We start from the raw sequence: 20,994 nt of genomic DNA on the forward strand, positions 1-20,994 counted from the left end.
GTAGAACAGGATAAAGCGTCTACAGAAAATGGATGGATGCATTAATTTTAAAAGCTTGATATAGAAAAGCCAGCTGGCTTTCGGGGGAAGCCATGGCCTCATGGTTGGAGAAACAGCTTTGGGACCAAAAGGTTGCTGGTTTGATTCCCTGGGCCAGCAAGCCCTTAAGCAAGGTACCTAACCCCCATCTGCTCAGGGAAGTGTGGTGGTGTACCTTGTGTCTGATTAGCCAAAGAAAAACTGATGATGTGATTATCAGTTTGGTCAGGTAACCCAGCCATAAAAAAAAAAAGCTATCTACTTACTGTCAAAGTAATTGCACTGAGATGAGACAAAAAGGTGATATTATATGAGAGGGCTGAAATCTATCAATAGCTCTACAATGAAATTTTGGGTTGAGCAATGCATTATATCACAAGGTTTCATTGCTGGCATGATAAGAATGATGTGAGGCAAGTTGTTACACACACACACACATAAGCACAGATAGGCAGTTGCATTCATTATTTCTAATTTAGGCTGAATGAATCTACAGTGTGAGCTAGAAAGAAACCACTACTTCATACTATTTTGTGTCCTTTTCTTATAACCCCTGGTGGTACTGTTACACTTAATACAAAAAAAGTTTTGTCTAATACAAAGAATTTAGGGGGCTCTAAGAGCAGAAATGGAATATAGTATTCATAAGTACACTCACCAGCCACTTTAATAGGAACTTGTTCTTGGCTGGCAGGAATGGAACCCAATGTGGTCTTCTGCTGTTGCATGCTAAGATGCTTTTCTGCTCATCATGGTTGTAAAGAGTGATGATATGAGTTGCTATATCCTTCCTGGCAGCTCAAACCAATCTGGCCACTTTCCTCTAACCTTTCTTATCAACAAGACATTTCCACCCACAGAACTGTCGTTAACTTGATGTTTTTTGTTTTTCGCACCATTCTGTGTAAACTCTAGAGACGGTTGTGTGTGAAAACTCCAGGAGATCAGCAGTTTCTGAAATACTCATACTAGTCCATCTGGTTAACACCAACACCTATGCCACAGTGAAAGTCACAGAGACCATAATTTTTTCCCAATCTGATGTTTGAAGTGAACATTAACTGAAGCTCTTGATTTGTATCTGCGTGATTTTATGCACTGTGCTGCTGTCAAGGGATCGGCTGATGAGACAACTGCCTGAAACAGCAAGTGAATGGGTGTCCCTAATAAAGTGTCCAGTGAGTGAATGTTTTCCTTAGTGTGTAAATAGCATGCAACCTATAGTGACAAATCATTGTGTTGTCGTAAGCTTAAAATGAGCCATTCACGTCTACAGTATGTTGGGCCTTTCACATTTTTACAAGTGGCAGCGTGAATCTGGAAGGAAGCACCGAAAGGAAGATGAAGGAGAAGGAAGGAAGACAAAGAAGTAGAAAGAAGATGAATCAGTATTTGCTGGTGCTGGCTAGCAAGTTTGAGAACCAAAATTTTGTAAAATGGAGGATCATACTTATTGTTTAGCATGTGAAAAAGCAAGGGAAGTGTGAATCCTCATCAAAGAAGCAAAAGTATGAAGCAAAATGAGATCGGGACAGGCGATGGACCATATGGGCTAGCCTTCGTGCCCCATGTGAATCAATGAGCCTTCGACACCCATGACCCTGTCGCTGGTTCACTGGTTGTCCTTCCTTGGACCACTTTTGGTAGGTACTAACCACTGCATACTGGGAACACCCCACAAGATGTGCCATCTTGGAGATGCTCAGACCCAGTCATCTATCCATCATCCATAACCGCTTATCCTGTGCCGGGTTGCAGACAAGCTGGAGCCTATCCCAGCTGACTATGGGTGAGCGGCAGAGTGCACTCTGAACAAGTCACCAGATCATCGCAGGGCTGACACATATGGCCCTTTTCCACTACCCTTTTTCAGCTCACTTCAGCTCGCTTCAGCTCACTTCAGCCCGACACGGCTCGCGTTTCGACTACCAAAAACCAGCACGACTCAGCTCGCTTCAGCCCTGCTTAGCCCCTAAAACTCGCACCGTTTTGGAGTGGGGCTGAAGCGAGCCAAACCGAGCCGAGTGAGGTTGGGGGCATGAGCAGACACTCCCCTGTGCACTGATTGGTGAGGAGGAGTGTCCTCACATGCCCACACACGCCCCGCGAGCGCGCTGGGATCTGTAAACACCGCAAACCCGGAAGGAGAAGAATTACGAATTACGAGAATTTCTGAAGCCTTATGCACCTCGCCTCATCTATACGCTCTTGCCAGTATCTGTCCGCGTTGTCGGTGACAACAAGCCACAGCACCAAGACCAGCAACACTAACGACTCCATGTCCTCCATGTTTATTGTTTACTATTCGGGTCGTGAGACTACCGCTTAAAAGCTCACTGATGTCACTGTTTGCGCTGTTTAACGACATCACCTGACGTCCACCCACTTTCGCTAACTCCACCCAATGTGTCCACCCACTTCCAGCCAGCACGGTTCAGCGCGGTTGTAGTCGAAATGCAACTCCAACAGCCCCACTCAGCCCGACTCAGCACGGCACGGCTCAGCCCGACTCAGCCGCGTTTGTAGTGGAAAAGCGGCAATAGAGACAAACAACCATTCACACTCATATTCACACCTATGGTCAATTTAGAGCCACCAATTAGCCTAACCTGCATGTTTTTGGGCTGTGGGGGAAACCGGAGCACCCGGAGGAAACCCATGAAGACACAAGGAGAACATGCAAACTCCACACAGAAAGGCCCCCTGTCGGCCACTGGACTCAAACCTAGAACCTTCTTGCTGTGAGGTGACAGTGCTAACCACCACACCACCGTGCCGCCCAGGTACATGGCAGCCTCCATACGTTCTAATATACGCTTGGAAAGGGATGGGTAAGGGAGGGGAATTCAGTTGGTTGCAATCTGCAACCTCACCACTAGATGCCACTAGATCCTACATAGTGTACCTTTAACAGCAACTAACCTGAAGCCAAAAATAAACCTTATAATGATGTATTTTTATCCTGTAAATTCCTGTCAGGCTGAAGAGTAAAGCAGTGTACGTCCATTTGATTGTCCGATCTGCCTGATGAGCTGTGTATGCAATTTATATTTACCTGTTTGAAATCAAACTTCATCTTTCATCGACTCTCAATAAAGGGTAAATTGGACGCTAGTTACATGTGTAACTGTGGTTCTGTGAATACTAGATCGTTTATCTATGTGACCTTGATACCACCTTGTGCATGTGCACATGCATGCTACAAAGTCATGAAGCAACCATATGATATAGTATTTGTAATAGATACTTTTGTTATATATCCATCTTTCCATGGAAGCTTGTTGCAGAGCTCTTAACAGATCAGAGCTCGCTCTAAATGACAGAGAACCATGGCTGTTTTCCAGTGGTCACAGAGCCACAGTTATAAACTGAATTTATGTTTTATTTCACCTTTTCTAACTACCAGGGGCAGTGAGAATCACCAGGATAATGTATGCTAGAATGTCTTCAGAAACCCAGCCATTTTGGACCATTTCTCCATGCAGAACCCTTCAAGCTCCTTTATACTGGTAGGTTTGTGCATGTGAACTGCCCTTTAAAGGTTTTTAACTGGGTACAAATCTGGAGACGGAGATGGCCATTGCAAAACACTGGCTCTGTATTAGTATAAACATTTCAGTATGGTTTGGATGTGTGCTTGGAATCACGCTTGTTGATAGATCCACCTATGTTCAAGTCTTAAAGGCTTTACTGTATCATACACCAATCAATCATAACATTAAAACCACTGACAGGTGAAGTACAGTGGTGCTTGAAAGTTTGTTAACCCTTTAGAATTTTCTATATTTCTGCATGAATATGACCTAAAACATCATCAGATTTTCACACAAGTCCTAAAAGTAGATAAAGAGAACCCAGTTAAACAAATGAGACAAAAATATTATACTTGGTCATTTATTTATTGAGGAAAATGATCCAATATTACATATCTGTGAGTGGCAAAAGTATGTGAACCTATAGGATTAGCAGTTAATTTGAAGGTGAAATTAGAGTCAGGTGTTTTCAATCAATGGGATGACAATCATGTGTGAGTGGACACCCTGTTTTACTTAAAGAACAGGGATCTATCAAAGTCTGATCTTCACAACACATGTTTGTGGAAGTGTATCATGGCACAAACAAAGGAGATTTCTGAGGATCTCAAAAAAAGTGTTGTTGATGCTCATCAGGCTGTAAATGGTTACAAAACCATCTCTAAAGAGTTTGGACTCCACCAATCCACAGTCAGACAGATTGTGTACAAATGGAGGAAATTCAAGACCATTGTTACCCTCCCCAGGAGTGGTCGACCAACAAAGATCACTCCAAGAGCAAGGCGTGTGATAGTTGGCAAGGTCATAAAGGACCCCAGGGTAACTTCTAAGCAACTGAAGGCCTCTCTCACATTGGCTAATGTTAATGTTCATGAGTCCACCATCAGGAGAACACTGAACAACAATGGTGTGCATGGCAGGGTTGCAAGGAGAAAGCCACTGCTCTCCAAAAAGAACATTGCTGCTCGTCTGCAGTTTGCTAAAGATCACGTGGACAAGCCAGAAGGCTATTGGAAAAATGTTTTGTGGACGGATGAGACCAAAATAGAACTTTTTGGTTTAAATGAGAAGCGTTATGTTTGGAGAAAGGAAAACACTGCATTCCAGCATAAGAACCTTATCCCATCTGTGAAACATGCTGGTGGTAGTATCATGATTTGGGCCTGTTTTACTGCATCTGGGCCAGGACGGCTTGCCATCATTGATGGGACAATGAATTCTGAATTATACCAGTGAATTCTAAAGGAAAATGTCAGGACATCTGTCCATGAACTGAATCTCAAGAGAAGGTGGGTCATGCACCAAGACAACAACCCTAAGCACACAAGTCGTTCTACCAAAGAAAGGTTAAAGAAGAATAAAGTTAATGTTTTGGAATGGCCAAGTCAAAGTCCTGACCTTAATCCAATCGAAATGTTGTGGAAGGACCTGAAGCAAGCAGTTCATGTGAGGAAACCCACCAATATCCCCGAGTTGAAGCTGTTCTGTACGGAGGAATGGGCTAAAATTCCTTCAAGCTGGTGTGCAGGACTGATCAACAGTTACAGGAAATGTTTAGTTGCAGTTATTGCTGCACAAGCGGGTCACACCAGATACTGAAAGCAAAGGTTCAGATACTTTTGCCACTCACAGATATGTAATATTGGATCATTTTCCTCAATAAATAAATGACCAAGTATAATATTTTGTCTCATTTGTTTAACTGGGTTCTCTTTATCTACTTTTTGGACTTGTGTGAAAATCTGATGATGTTTTAGGTCATATTTATGCAGAAATATAGAAAATTCTAAAGGGTTCACAAACTTTCAAGCACCGCTGTAAATATCTTTTATTATCTCATTACAATGGCACCTGTCAAGGGGTGGGATATTTTAGGCAGCAAAAGAACAGTCAGTTCTTGAAGTTGATGTGTTGGAAGCAGGAAAAATGGGCAAGTGTAAGGATCTGAGTGACTTTGATAAGGGCCAAATTGTGATGGCTAGATGGCTATCGAATCAATGAGCATTCGATACCCATGACCCTGTCGCTGGTTCACTGGTTGTCCTTCCTTGGACCACTTTTGGTAGCTACTAACCACTGCATACCAGGAACACCACACAAGATGTGCCATTGTGGAGATGCTCATTGTGGAGATACTTTTGCCACTCACAGATATGTAATATTGGATCATTTTCCTCAATAAATAAATGACCAATGACTCGTTGATACCAGTTAAACAAATGAGACAAAATATTAGACTTGGTCATTTATTTATTGAGGAAAATGATCCAATATTACATATCTGTGAGTGGCAAAAGTATCTCCACAATGAGCATCTCCACAATGGCACATCTTGTGTGGTGTTCCTGGTATGCAGTGGTTAGTAGCTACCAAAAGTGGTCCAAGGAAGGACAACCAGTGAACCAGCGACAGGGTCATGGGTATCGAATGCTCATTGATTCGCATGGGGCACGATGGCTAGCCCATATGGTCCAATCCCACAGAAGAGCTACTGTAGCACAAACTGCTGAAAAAAGTTAATGCTGACACCTTTCTCTTTTAGCCAGCATTAACTTTTTCAGCAGTTTGTATCTTGTATCCCACCCCTTGACAAGTGACATTGTAATGAGATAATCAGTATTATTCACTTCACCTGTCAGTGGTTTTAATGTTATGATCAGTCAGTGTCCATCTGTGCTGTAATATATATATATATATATATATATATAATTAATTCTGGGCGGCACGGTGGTGTAGTGGTTAGCGCTGTCGCCTCACAGCAAGAAGGTCCTGGGTTCGAGCCCCGGGGCCGGCGAGGGCCTTTCTGTGTGGAGTTTGCATGTTCTCCCCGTGTCTGCGTGGGTTTCCTCCGGGTGCTCCGGTTTCCCCCACAGTCCAAAGACATGCAGGTTAGGTTAACTGGTGACTCTAAATTGACCATAGGTGTGAGTGTGAATGGTTGTCTGTGTCTATGTGTCAGCCCTGTGATGACCTGGCGACTTGTCCAGGGTGTACCCCGCCTTTCGCCCGTAGTCAGCTGGGATAGGCTCCAGCTTGCCTGCGACCCTGTAGAAGGATAAAGCGGCTAGAGATAATGAGATGAGATGAGATGAGATGTTGAGTGCATTACATGTATGGTTGCCAAATTGTCGGCACCCATGAAAGATATCAAGCCCCTCCACTTCCCAAATCTCTTTCTAAGTCCTGCTGACAGCAAGCCAGAACAAAAAAGTTAAAAATAAAAGACTTAGTCAACATTTTTGCATACAAAGAACACTTGGCATTTACAGAGAAGTTTGTATCTTTCTCAGTTAGAAGGGACGAACCATCCGTGAGAGGCAAAGCCTAATTCTGTTTATAGATGAGTGTTTATAACCAAAATAAATGGTAGATCACAAGATGGAACAACTCATGTTGTTCTGGACCAAGGGTTTAGGTGAATTAAGGCGAGCCTCATGAAGAGCTGAGAGGTGCTCATATGCTCATGTGAACACACACACACACACACACACACACACAGAGAGAACCGTCCTTCTTCCTTCTTTCTTTCTGTTTTTTTTTATTTGTGTGCTTGACTTGTATAACATCTTAGCAAATTTGCATGAAGTAAAGTGACAAATAGCCAGAGGCCTTCTATGTGTATGAGAAAATGTCTGTAATCAACTCCAAAAGTGTCAGTGGGTGTGAAAGCTCTTACAAAGACACATTAGACTAAACCATTTTACAAAACAGGGGAAATATTAAGTAATTATCTGATGAATTGCAAATCATACATCGCCTACAATTCTGACCATCATAATATCATCAAATATTTAGATGGTTTTATGATGCATATCATTGGACTAAGGTGGCTTGGTGGTTAGCACTGTTGCCTCACAGTAAGGTGGTTCTGGGTTCAAGTCCAGAGGCTGACGGGGGCCTTTCTGTGTGGAGTTTGCATGTTCTCCCTGTGTCTATGTGGGTTTCCCCCAGGTGATCTTGTTTCCCCCACAGTCCAAAGACATGCAGGTTAGGTTAACTGGTGACTCTAAATTGACCATAGGTGTGAGTCCGAATGGCTGTTTGTCTTTACAGTGGGTCAAAAAAGTATTTAGTCAGTCACCAATTGTGCAAGTTCTCCCACTTAAAAAGATGAGAGAGGCCTGTAATTTTCATCATAGGTACACTTCAACTATAAGAGACAAAATGAGAAAAAAATCCAGAAAATCACATTGTCTGATTTTTAAAGAATTTATTTGCAAATTGTGGTGGAAAATAAGTATTTGGTCAATAACAAAAGTTCATGTTATATACCCTTTTTTGGCAATGACAGAGGTCAAACATTTTCTGTAAGTCTTCACAAGGTTTTTACACACTGTTGCTGGTATTTTGGCCCATTCCTCCATGCAGATCTCCTCTAGAGCAGTGATGTTTTGGGGCTGTCGCTGGGCAACATGGACTTTCAACTCCCTCCAAAGATTTTTTATGGGGTTGAGATCTGGAGACTGGCTAGGCCACTCCAGGACCTTAAAATGCTTCTTACGAAGCCACTCCTTCGTTGCCCGGGCGGTGTGTTTGGGATCATTGTCATGCTGAAAGACCCAGCCACGTTTCATCTTCAATGTCCTTGCTGATGGAAGGAGGTTTTCACTCAAAATCTCACGATACATGGCCCCATTCATTCTTTCCTTTACACGGATCAGTCGTCCTGGTCCCTTTGCAGAAAAACAGCCCCAAAGCATGATGTTTCCACCCCCATGCTTCACAGTAGGTATGGTGTTCTTTGGATGCAACTCAGCATTCTTTCTCCTCCAAACACGAGAAGTTGAGTTTTTACCAAAAAGTTCTATTTTGGTTTCATCTGACCATATGACATTCTCCCAATCCTCTTCTGGATCATCCAAATGCTCTCTAACAAACTTCAGACAGGCCTGGACATGTACTGGCTTAAGCAGGGGGACACGTCTGGCACTGCAGGATTTGAGTCCCTGGCGGCGTAGTGTGTTACTGATGGTAGCCTTTGTTACTTTGGTCCCAGCTCTCTGCAGGTCATTCACTAGGTCCCCCCGTGTGGTTCTGGGATTTTTGCTCACCGTTCTTGTGATCATTTTGACCCCACGGGGTGAGATCTTGCGTGGAGCCCCAGATCGAGGGAGATTATCAGTGGTCTTGTATGTCTTCCATTTTCTAATAATTGCTCCCACAGTTGATTTCTTCACACCAAGCTGCTTACCTATTGCAGATTCAGTCTTCCCAGCCTGGTGCAGGTCTACAATTTTGTTTCTGGTGTCCTTTGACAGCTCTTTGGTCTTGGCCATAGTGGAGTTTGGAGTGTGACTGTTTGAGGTTGTAGACAGGTGTCTTTTATACTGATAACGAGTTCAAACAGGTGCCATTAATACAGGTAACGAGTGGAGGACAGAGGAGCCTCTTAAAGAAGAAGTTACAGGTCTGTGAGAGCCAGAAATCTTGCTTGTTTGTGGGTGACCAAATACTTATTTTACCGAGGAATTTACCAATTAATTCATTAAAAATCCTACAATGTTATTTCCTGGATTCTTTCCCCCCATTCTGTCTCTCATAGTTGAAGTTGACCTATGATAAAAATTACAGGCCTCTCTCATCTTTTTAAGTGGGAGAACTTGCACAATTGGTGGCTGACTAAATACTTTTTTGCCCTACTGTATGTGTCAGCCCTGCAATGATTTGGCGACTTATCGAGGGTGTACCCCGCCTCTCACCCATAGTCAGCTGGGATAGGCTCCAGCTTGCCTGCAACCCTGCACAGGATAAGCGCTTATGGATGATGGATGGATGTCATTGGACTAGTAAACCCTCCTGGGTTTGTTGTGATGATAGAGCTGCATTTTAATGCAAAGCAGAATTTATGGTTATCTCATCTAATCTCATTATCTCTAGCCGCTTTATCCTGTTCTACAGGGTCGCAGGCAAGCTGGAGCCTATCCCAGCTGACTACGGGCGAAAGGCGGGGTACACCCTGGACAAGTCGCCAGGTCATCACAGGGCTGACACATAGACACAGACAACCATTCACACTCACATTCACACCTACGGTCAATTTAGAGTCACCAGTTAACCTAACCTGCATGTCTTTGGACTGTGGGGGAAACTGGAGCACCCGGAGGAAACCCATGCGGCCAGGGGGAAGATATATTTCTTAATAGAAAAAGTATAATATATCAGGTCTCTAATCTCATTGGTTTTCTTAAGTAAGTAAGTAAGTAAAGAAAGAAAGAAAGAAAGAAAGAAAGAAAGAAAGAAAGAAAGAAAGAAAGAAAGAAAGAAATACAATTAAGGGACAGAGGTGGGGCCTTTTTAAGCATCGTGTATTGAAGGGCCATTTTCAAACTGCAATATCTAGAAAACTACTTGAGTTAGGCCTTTCAAATATTTTAGCATTAATATCTGGGATGGTGACTCTCCATAACAAATCATATGATTGTTCACATTATATTTTACCCAGTAAATGAGAAACACTGTGTGAAATTTAAACCCTCTGTTTTAAAACCTCTGGTATTTACAAGTGTTAGAATCTACACTCAGAAGCCTTCCCACACAAATAACAGATAACATTGTAAACATTCATCTTGAGAAAATAAAAGAGAACACCATCACAAAATTTGGATATAATATTACACTACCGTTCAAAAGTTTGGGGTCACCCAGACAGAAAATATAGTCAAGACATTTTTCTGGCCATTTTGAGCATTTAATCGACCCCACAAATGTGATGCTCCAGAAACTCAATCTGCTCAAAGGAAGGTCAGTTTTATAGCTTCTCTAAAGAGCTCAACTGTTTTCAGCTGTGCTAACATGATTGTACAAGGGTTTTCTAATCATCCATTAGCCTTCTGAGGCAATGAGCAAACACATTGTACCATTAGAACACTGGAGTGAGAGTTGCTGGAAATGGGCCTCTATACACCTATGGAGATATTGCACCAAAAACCAGACATTTGCAGCTAGAATAGTCATTTACCACATTAGCAATGTATAGAGTGGATTTCTGATTAGTTTAAAGTGATCTTCATTGAAAAGAACAGTGCTTTTCTTTCAAAAATAAGGACATTTCAAAGTGACCCCAAACTTTTGAACGGTAGTGTATAACAGAAACTTACTCTTCCCACAAAAGTCCATTTGGATTTGGTACATGGTGTCATACCTGGAGAATATCACACTGGATTTGGTTGAAAATGTTTTGGGAGTTTTCCCCCTTCATTTGAGAGCTTTAATCTCACTGAAACCATTCACCTGATGTGGACTGTTTCAGACAATATACTCACCAGCCACTTTAATAGGAACTTGTTCTTGATTCTAAGATTCCTGTTCTTGGCTGCAGGAGCGGAACCCAATGTGTTCTTCTGCTGTTGCATGCTGAGATGCTTTTCTGCTCACCACGGTTGTAAAGAGTGATTATATGAGTTACTATATCCTTCCTGGCAGCTCGAACCAATCTGGCCATTTTCCTCTGACCTCTCTTATCAACAAGGAGTTTGTTTCCACCCACAGAACTGTCACTCATTCAATGTTGTTGTTTTTTTTTTTTTGCACCATTATGTGTCTACTCTAGAGACTGTTGTTTATGAAAACCCCATGAGATCAGCAGTTTCTGAAATACTCAAACCAGTCCATCTGGCACCAACACCCTTGAGATCACAATTTTTCCCATTCTGATATTTGAAGTGAACGTTAACTGAAGTTCTTGATTTGTATCTGCATGATTTTATGCATCGTGCTGCTGTCAAGGGATTGGCTGATTAGAGAACTGCGTAAAACAGCGGGTGTGTGGGTGTTCCTAATAAAGTGGCCAGTGAGTGTATATTGCATCTTCAGTTCCGTACCTTTCAAATTGTGGTTTCTACAGGTCTTTAAAACTGCTGCCAGAGTCCGAACATTTGATTTCTTTTTCAGTAAATTCAAGCACTCAACATTCTTTACTCAACTTGAACAACACTTTTGAAAGACCACATTCGCAGAGACACCATGTCAAATATTTGCTCTAAAAAATTTAAGAACCTAGCTCAAGTTCTAGATATTAAAGTTTTAGCCTGGATATTCTGGATATTGCATTTTTAAAATGGTCCCTCAAAACATTATGCTAAAAAAAAAAGCGCCCCAATCTCTGTCCTTATTTATTTAAGCATTTATTTTGAGAAAAATAATGACAATAGAGGCTTAGAATTTTGTCCTTTTCCTGTTAGGAAGTATATCTTCCTGCTGGAATATATTTAGGCAAATTTGAGCTGGTCAGGTGAGAGGCATTTGATGAACTGCCATTTAATTTTATTATTATATTGCTGTAATACCATGCAAACGCCTCTGTGCATTATAATGCAGATGAGACCATTTGTGTTTGAGTCTGTCCTTTAACAGCACATGATAACTTTTTTCTTTCTGAACACCTTGCTCTGATAATTGCCATTTCCTTTTCCAGTCTTCGATTACCAAGAACACTTTTCTCTCATTATATCATGTGATCACAAGCATAAAGGAAGCTTATCTGAATCTAAAAGAACAGCAGGGTGCTGTAAAAGGGATGCTAGGGAACTAAAACTATCTAGAAGAATGAAAATTGCCCAAAGTAGGACGCCAAATACGTTAATCTGTCAGAGGCCTGGCATTCCTATTCGAGTCCCTCTTTAAACAGTTTTTTTCCATTTTAAAAGGCTGATTCTGATTGTATAGATTTGTAGTTGGGTCAGATCTCTTAACACAGTGCTAATTGTAGATTTTTTTTCCATTTAAAACAGACTTTATCAGTACTCCTGTAAAAAAAATTTTTAAAAAGTGCAAATTATTAAAGGATGATATGATAAAGGGACAATATTTGTTGCAAAACAAACAACAAACTATCATCTCTCTCTCTCTCTCTCACACACACACACACACGTCCCTACAACTTATATGCTTTCAGATATTCCTGCCTTTCTCACAGAGAGAGAGAGAGAGAGAGAACACTAGCATTAAACACAATGTATATGAATGAGATGATGCTTATGATGACCAAATAACTTCCATCCATCCGTTATCCGTAACCGCTTATCCTGTGCAGGGTTGCAGGCAAGCTGGAGCCTATCCCAGCTGACTATGGGAGAGAGGTGGGGTACACCCTGGACAAGTCGCCAGGTCATCACAGGGCTGACGCATAGACACAGACAGCCATTCACACCTTCGGTCAATTTAGAGCCACCAGTTAACCTAACCTGCATGTCTTTGGACTGTAGGGGAAACCGGAGCACCCGGAGGAAACCCATGCAGACACGGGGAGAACATGCAAACTCCACACAGAAAGGCCCTTGTCAGCCACTGGGCTCAAACCCAGAACCTTCTTGCTGTGAGGCGACAGTGCTAACCACTACACCACCGTGCCGCCTTACCAATGAACTTGACACTATTATTTGTAATGAAAGTAATATAGCACCTTTTTTGGACTTCTACAGCAGGCCTATACTTTAACAATCAGATGGAAAGTGTTACCACAATGTTTGGAAAAGTAGCACACCATCTGTTTCCATTAGAGTTGCGTCAGTTTCACCATGATAATCAGATCTATATTTCTAACTAAAAAGGATTTAGGTCATGGTTGTCAAGCTCATGCGCAAAAAATAACTGAGACTTTTCCCACATGAATGCCATGTTCCAAATTAGCCATAGAGGTTGGCCAGTTGGGGAGGAGGGTGGGGGGCAGTATTACAGCTTGCTCCTGAGAGAGGGTGAAAATAGGGCAGTTTTACTCTGAAGGCTATACATTGGGCCTGCCCACAGGAATACTGAAATAAAATGCCACAGATATTTAATGGCACTGTTGGGTGTCTGTTCTCTTTGTGGACTGGTCAAAATTGGAATCTTACGCAGGGTTAATTAGTGCCTCTGGGGCGAGGAAATAGACCCACTCACTGTTTCGGCTGAATAGAGGCACCCTGAGGATGGAGATAAAAAGAGGATGAGCATCTACTTTCAGATGAACCTGATTTTGCTCTCAAGTGATGTTTTAGATGTGAAGCCCAAGACCTCTGTCTCCCTCTTTCTGTGTGACCTCTATCATTATCATTACCTTGAAAAGTTAACTCCGGCTGTTATCCACCACCTAAAAAGAGAAAGGATGCTGCTTATAACAGTTTGTTCAGAAAGTATGGGAAGAAAAAGCTTGGTAGTAAGACCCCAAAACAAGGAGACCTTCCTTCACTATTATACTGTACCCTGCTGACCTGTGGAGAAGGGGCAAAAACATATGAAATAAAATAATTTTTTCCTTGCAGCAATAAGAGTGTCACACACACTCGCACCCACACACAAAGCAGTGCCTGTTCAAAAACAAAGACTCAGTTCTTGCTTCACGAGAACTCACATCCTGATTTGTGGAGCAGGAGTGTGTTTGTTTTTCCAAAGCACTCTATATAGTGTGTGTGTGTGTGTGTGTGTGTGTGTGTGTGTGTGTGTGTGTGTGTGTGTGTGTGTGTGATAAAGAGGCAGGGCGCAGCAGGAACCAAATTTAGAATGAAGCAAAACACTACTTAACTTGCCTCATAGTTTAATATGAAGACATGCTGCGATGTGTCTAACAACTTCATGAAGTCACACAAGTTCACGTTTGTAATAATCGCGACATATGCAGAAGGATGAATAAATATGCCTAAAGCTGAAAAATGCTGAATCACAAGTTTCTTTCGATGCAAAGCACACCCGTCATTATTGTCTGTTTTTTTTCTTCTTCTTCTTCTATTTTTGGCAAAGTGAATATGAGCAGTGGAAGGAGAAGGGTCAAAGTTCACATTTTTTCTCCCAGACTGGAATTCCTCCATCATTTTTTCCATTACCCAGAGTGCTAGGGGAGGGCTTAGAGCCCCAGTCACAGCGCGCTATCAGCCAATGGAGCTCAGACGTTCAAACACACACGCACACACAAACACCCCCCCACCCCCCTTCTCTGTGTGTTTCCCACTGGGATATCCTGTTCGGAGCCAGTAGTGTAGTATTTGTCGGAGCTGATGGAACACATTACCTGGCCATGTTATCAGCCCCCTGGATTTTTTATTGCGTTTATTTTTAGATCCATTTCCACTGGCGCACGTGTGTTTTCCCCCAACTCTTTCTCCCAGCAAGATGCACAGACCCATACAGAGCCACATTACAACCTTACAAAGGGTTCGCTGATGTCAAATAGGAAATATGGCCATTTCTTTCCCTTATTAAAACTGTCTCAGGTGCCAATTTTCTCTTTGATTTGGCCAAAGAACAATTTGCTAATAGTTTACCAAGAAGGACGGATTAGGAAAGGTTTCCTTTTCAGCATGTGAAAAAGACTCACAATATAACGTGCCATTTCAAGTTGTGTATATAATACTGATAGTATAGTACTGATATATTTATAACCATACATTAAGAAAAAGAAGAACTTTATTTATCACACATACACTTAAGCACAGTGAAGTTAAGAGTTAGGTGTCTTGCTCAAGGACACTTCAGCCCGAGGCTGCCCCATGTTAACTTAACTGCAGGTCTTTGGACTGTGGGGGAAACCGGAGCACCCGGAGGAAACCCACACAGACACAGGGAGAACATGCAAACTCCACACAGAAAGGCCCCCGTCCACTGCTGGGCTTGAACCCAGAGCCTTCTTGCTGCACCACCGTGCTGCCCACAGTAATACTATATAGATGTAATGCTATAAAATGCTAACACTGTGAAAAAAAGAAAGAATGGGAAACAGTCGGGGCTCTTTTCTAATTTAAATCATGCTAACGGATTCCTGGCAATTTCATTCGTTGTTAGCCACAAGGACATTTCTAGGAGTTACGTTCCATATCCCAGTGCAATGAATGGCAAATTGTGAATAACAGCAATACTTTATGAGGTTCTCCTAGACTTGGATCAGATGTTCTCTCTTGCGGTATGAGGCTGAGTAAATGCAAAAGAAAAGTAGATCAAGAGTATTGGGCTAACAACAGTAACCAACCCCAATTCACACACACACGCACACACACATGCTCTTCTTGCACTGCCAGACACAGCTGTGGGCATTCTGAATAAGTTGTTGCAGTGTGATTATCTCTTTCTCTCCATTTCAGAATCTCAATGAGGCACGCTATAAATGTTAGTGCTTTCTCTAGTAGAATGACCAAACATCCTGCTGTGGGGAACATCAATAGCCCACTTTAATCTTGGTCAGATATTTTTAAGATCACAAGCTGCACACTTCAGATAGTCTGTAGCTTAAAGTTAGACGGCATTTCGATTTCATAAAATCGGTGAAATTTATTTCCCTCTGAAATTTGGTGATTGTGATATATGTTTATTTCTGCAATATCTCAAAAAACAAACCAACCCCAGGCCATTCTGTGGCTGGGAAATTATTTAATTTGAGGGGATTCCCAAGCAAATATGCATGAAATCGCTCGCTTCATGCAGTCAAGCAGACAGAGGAAGTCCGTGTGCGCATGTGCAGGTTTACCTTCTTCTACTTCTTCTTTTTCTTCTTCTTTTGGGTTTTATGGCAGCTGGCATTCAGTGTTGCATTACTGCCCTCTATAGGTTTACCTTGACCGTGCACTGACAGTTACATCATTCTGTTGCTAAACGAACAGCAGATCACACCGAGGTGCTCACCGACCGCCGATATTTATTACTTTGGTCCTGCGTTTCCTTTCCTTCGCAATATAACGTCTTTTCTTCTCGCTTTCCGTTACTGTAGTCGGCCTTTCACGTTTCATTCGCGTCCTCCGTTTTCCTCTCCTGTTTCAAACTTGTATCCCACGATGCCTTGTGCGAACGGGGAAAGCCCACCACGTGATGTATGATGTAGTATCTTGAATTGGGTCATGGTGAAGCAGGAAAAAATAACGGAGAATTTAGGGCCATGTGGCCTGAAATTCATTAATTGTTCTTTTTTTAAAAAAAACCTAATAAAATTGGAAGTCTGTGATTCGAATTCAGGAGCTTTCGGTCCACTAAACAAAAATAATTGTGTATCAGGGAAAATTCATTTTTTGACCTAAACTTGAAAAATCTGAAAGGCAGTCTAGCTTTAATAAGCGTAGACTTCAACAAACACAACGGAACCATGTGTTGTTAAAATACTATCATACAGTGGTTTATTGTAAGGTTTCTAGGATTATCATAAAGATGTGTCCAGAATTGGTGGAGAATGCTCAGGATTCTAAGCTGAATACAGTATTTGTTCATTTGGATTAATTTCGACTGTTAATTGTTGGTCAGTTAAAATATACACAAGTATGCTTTTTTCCACTTCTTTTTATTGAGTTTTAGTATAGTCTGCATTACAAATTAATTGCACTTGTAAATTCTACATTAGGTGTATGAAGTAACATGAAGAACAATGAGACAGCAGAATAAAAAACAAAAATGTGGCAGAACAAAAGATAGATAGATAGATAGATAGATAGATAGATAGATAGATAGATAGATAGATAGATAGATAGATAGATAGATAGATAGATAGATAGATAGATAGATAGATAGAAATGCTAACATAATATGACTAAGGGGGTGGCACGGTGGTGTAGTGGTTAGCGCTGTTGCCTCACAGCAAGAAGGTCCGGGTTCGAGCCCCGTGGCCGGCGAGGGCCTTTCTGTGCGGAGTTTGCATGTTCTCCCCATGTCCGCATGGGTTTCCTCCAGGTGCTCCGGTTTCCCCCACAGTCCAAAGACATGCAGGTTAGGTTAACTGGTGACTCTAAATTGACCGTGAGTGTGAATGGTTGTCTGTGTCTATGTGTCAGCCCTGTGATGACCTGGCGACTTGTCCAGGGTGTACCCCGCCTTTCACCCGTAGTCAGCTGGGATAGGCTCCAGCTTGCCTGCGACCCTGTAGAACAGAATAAAGCTGCTTGAGATGAGAATATGACTAAGTTATTTCACAGGTCAACCTGATCAAATGAACATTATAGTCCACATTCTAAGGTTTGTACGCTGTCAAAATACATGGCTCTCACTCCATAATATATATAGAATATATATATAGAAATAAGAGACTGACAGTAAAAAAACAAACAAACATGATTAACTTGGAATTGCAGGGAAATCCAGCCATTTAACATAAGAGAAAAAAAAGGGCTCTACATTGCCCAAAATGTATTCACAGACCCCTTCAATGTATATTTGATTTTTTCCAGCTTGACGCAATTTAAAATATTGTTAATCCAAATAGCATGGGATAGAGGTGCAGGAGATTTCCATGTGAGCAAGATTTGTCGTCTCGTCAACAAAGTAACAAAGGCGATTACATCCTTTTTAATTTTGGTCAGATGTAATGCAGTCGCAGGAACCCTGAATAATGCTGGACGCAAGTATGCTTAAATAGAGATTCCTTTTGACTGTGTATTTTTTGTACCCCTGTGATGTGAACGACTCGTATTCACAGAATCAGATTCTGTTGTGTTAATTTGGGATGAAGAAAAGCTTCATCAAGACACCAATTTATCTTGACTGTCCTCGACTTGCTAGCTGTAATAAGCAGATGAGTAGACAGTTTAGTACACAAATCCATAGCTGAGGATGTGCAATTAAGTTTTTTAATAAAAGGAAGTACAGAATAAATTCCTATCAGAGCTACAAAGAGTTCTCTGCTAAACCAGCTCAGTGAGTTCAGAGCAAGAATGTCACTTGAGTAGTAGCAGCAGCGTTATTAATCATATTTGGGTGTCACGTTTAATGTGTTGATGCAGACTACATAGGGATTTCAGATAATATTAATATATGTGCGGAGGTCTAGGACATACTGTTTTGGCAAACAGGTTAAAACAAGAAAAAGAAAAAAGGGGTTTTGGACAAAATTGGGGTTTCCTATGACTTATCTTGTGACCTATCTTATGACTTCTTTAACAAACAATATAACAACAAAAGACTTCTTTTTAATTTTCCCACAAATGTATTTATTCCACTTGAAAAGTGTTCGGTGAACCAACTACTGGATTTGGAACACATTACGATATCCTGAACTGTTTAGTATTTAGAACTTCTAAATGCATTAGAGAGATGCTAAAGGCTTACAAAAGTACAGATGGCGACCAATATCTCGAGGCAGGTTTCATGCTGGAATGTTATGGGAAATTCCTGATAAAGAAAAATACTTTATTATGACAAAGGTAAGCTGAAACGTGGACTTCTAATGGTAATAAACAAGTCAGGGCCTAGATCTCATATATTTTATGGTGTTTAGCCTCATCATCAAACATGCTGCACGGTGGTGTAGTGGTTAGCACTGTCGCCTCACAGCAAGAAGGTTCTGGGTTCGAGCCCAGTGACAGGCAGGGGCCTTTCTGTGTGGAGTTTGCATGTTCTCTGCGTGGATTTCCCCCACAGTCCAAAGACATGCAGTTAGGTTAACGTGGGCTGGCCTTGGGCTGAAGTGTCCTTGAGCAAGGTACCTAACCCCTGACTGCTCCCTGGGCACTCTAGTGTGACTGCACACTGCTCTGGGTGCGTGTGTTCACTGCTTCAGATGGGTTAAATGCAGAGAATGAATTTCACTGTGCTTGAAGTGTGCATGTGACAAATCTTCTTCTAGTCTAGCCAAGTATTAGGTCTAATAAAATATATCGCATCCTTGTTGAATGTGAACTTGAGAATGCCTGGGCTAGATCTAACTCTCATCTTATCTCATTATCTCTAGCCGCTTTATCCTTCTACAGGGTCGCAGGCAAGCTGGAGCCTGGGATTTTTTTTTTATAACTGAAGTTTTTAATAACTTTTTCTAGCCTTGAGCTAGAAGTTTTTATAACCCAAAAGAAGAAGAAAAATAAGGAGTAGAAGAAGGTAAATAACAGGTGCACACAACTTTCATACTCACCTGATATAGAATGTTCTCCACACACACACAGGAATGCTTTGCTGGTATATGGTCTTCCGGTATACCAGCAAATTTTTCTTGTCTTTCTGGGTTCGCTGGGAAGTGGTGAAAAGTTAAACCAGGCTTATCTCCACATCTGTTATTACATCCAAATGCACTACAGGTCCCTGGCATTCTTCTTTTAGATGTAACTTCTACAAGTTTATCTGTAGATGTTTACTGAATTGGGCTTAGGATCACTCGCGAATTGTTTACTGAATTGGGCTTAGGATCACTTTACTTGTGCGGGTCGTTGTCAAACACAAAGCTTGCCTGGCAACATGGCCGCATAAACAAACCTGCAGTTATGATGATGTCACGTGAAAGGCCCCTATAGAGGTTTTCGACCCACGTGACCATTGCCATGTCAACAAGTAGCCGGCGCCATTTTGACGGTCACAAATATGGCGACTACCGGTAGCGATACACTGTTGATCATGACAAAGTCTCATTGTCGAGTATTTTATCCGGCCTAGATGACGCGAGTAAGAAGCGATATCACCAGAAAATCAATGATGCTGGTGTACGTGATCCGTACACGTTACCAGGCTATCTTTTTCTGGCTTTGCAGCGCTGCAGCGCGGGTGATCTTCCTGACCTGCAGTCAGGCGTGTGGGGAAATACCAGGGAAAAAACATAAAAGAAAAAGGAGCGAGATGCAGAAAACACCTTCACTATCCAGCGACGTAGGGCATTTACAGGGCGAGCAGAGGGAGAGGTATTTGCAAAAATTGAGGTTAGCAGGCTTAGAGAACGACGTTTACCTGCTTCCACCAGGATTGTTCACTGACGTACGGAAGTACACCAAGCCCTCGTCTTTACCTGACTTCGGCCCACATGATCTGTATACCTATGTCGTTAAAAACCAGGCTGGGTAACATGCCTATATCAGCGGGTCGTCCCTGGAGCCGGTGGTCGCCATCTTATTACAGCTAAGGTTTGTTCACATTTTCATTTACTTTCGGTCCTCAGGATAAACAAAATGTTATTAAATGTCATTTAAATAACTTCTTAGTCTGTTGAGACATGGCCCGTTATAAATTTGCTGTTACCAGGCAATGACCAAGAACTGTATTATTAGGGTCGGTGTCTGTGTTGTAGCAGTTTACTAGCAGCTAGCTGTTAGCACTAGCTAATGTCAACAACATCATAGCTGGTATGTTACTCTAGCAATGTTTACATTCAGTCATTTGGATGACTGTTAAAACCTTTAAGTCTCAAGTTTTTCCTTTACTGTATTTACTAGTTTACTGAGCTAGCGCGCTCGGGCAGGCTGGGAGCGAGCGCGCTAGCTCGGGCAGGCTGGGAGCGAGCGCGCTAGCTCAGTAAACTAGTAAATACAGTAAAGGAAAAACTTGAGACTGAAAGGTTTTAACAGTCATCCAAATGACTGAACGTAAACATTGCTACAGTAACATACTAGCTACTGTTGTTGACATTAGCTAGCTTGACCTTCAAAATGGTGGACACCGGGGCATCACGTCACCTGTAACGTCACGTCGAAAACCTCTATAAGCCTTACTCTTCTGTTCTAGGGGTGATGGGGTGTAACGCAATTCCTATGTTTGTATCCGGTTAGTGCTGGTATTTGTATTT

The sequence above is a fragment of the Neoarius graeffei genome, chromosome 7 (genome assembly GCF_027579695.1).
Source record: "Neoarius graeffei isolate fNeoGra1 chromosome 7, fNeoGra1.pri, whole genome shotgun sequence".
NCBI lineage: Eukaryota > Metazoa > Chordata > Actinopteri > Siluriformes > Ariidae > Neoarius > Neoarius graeffei.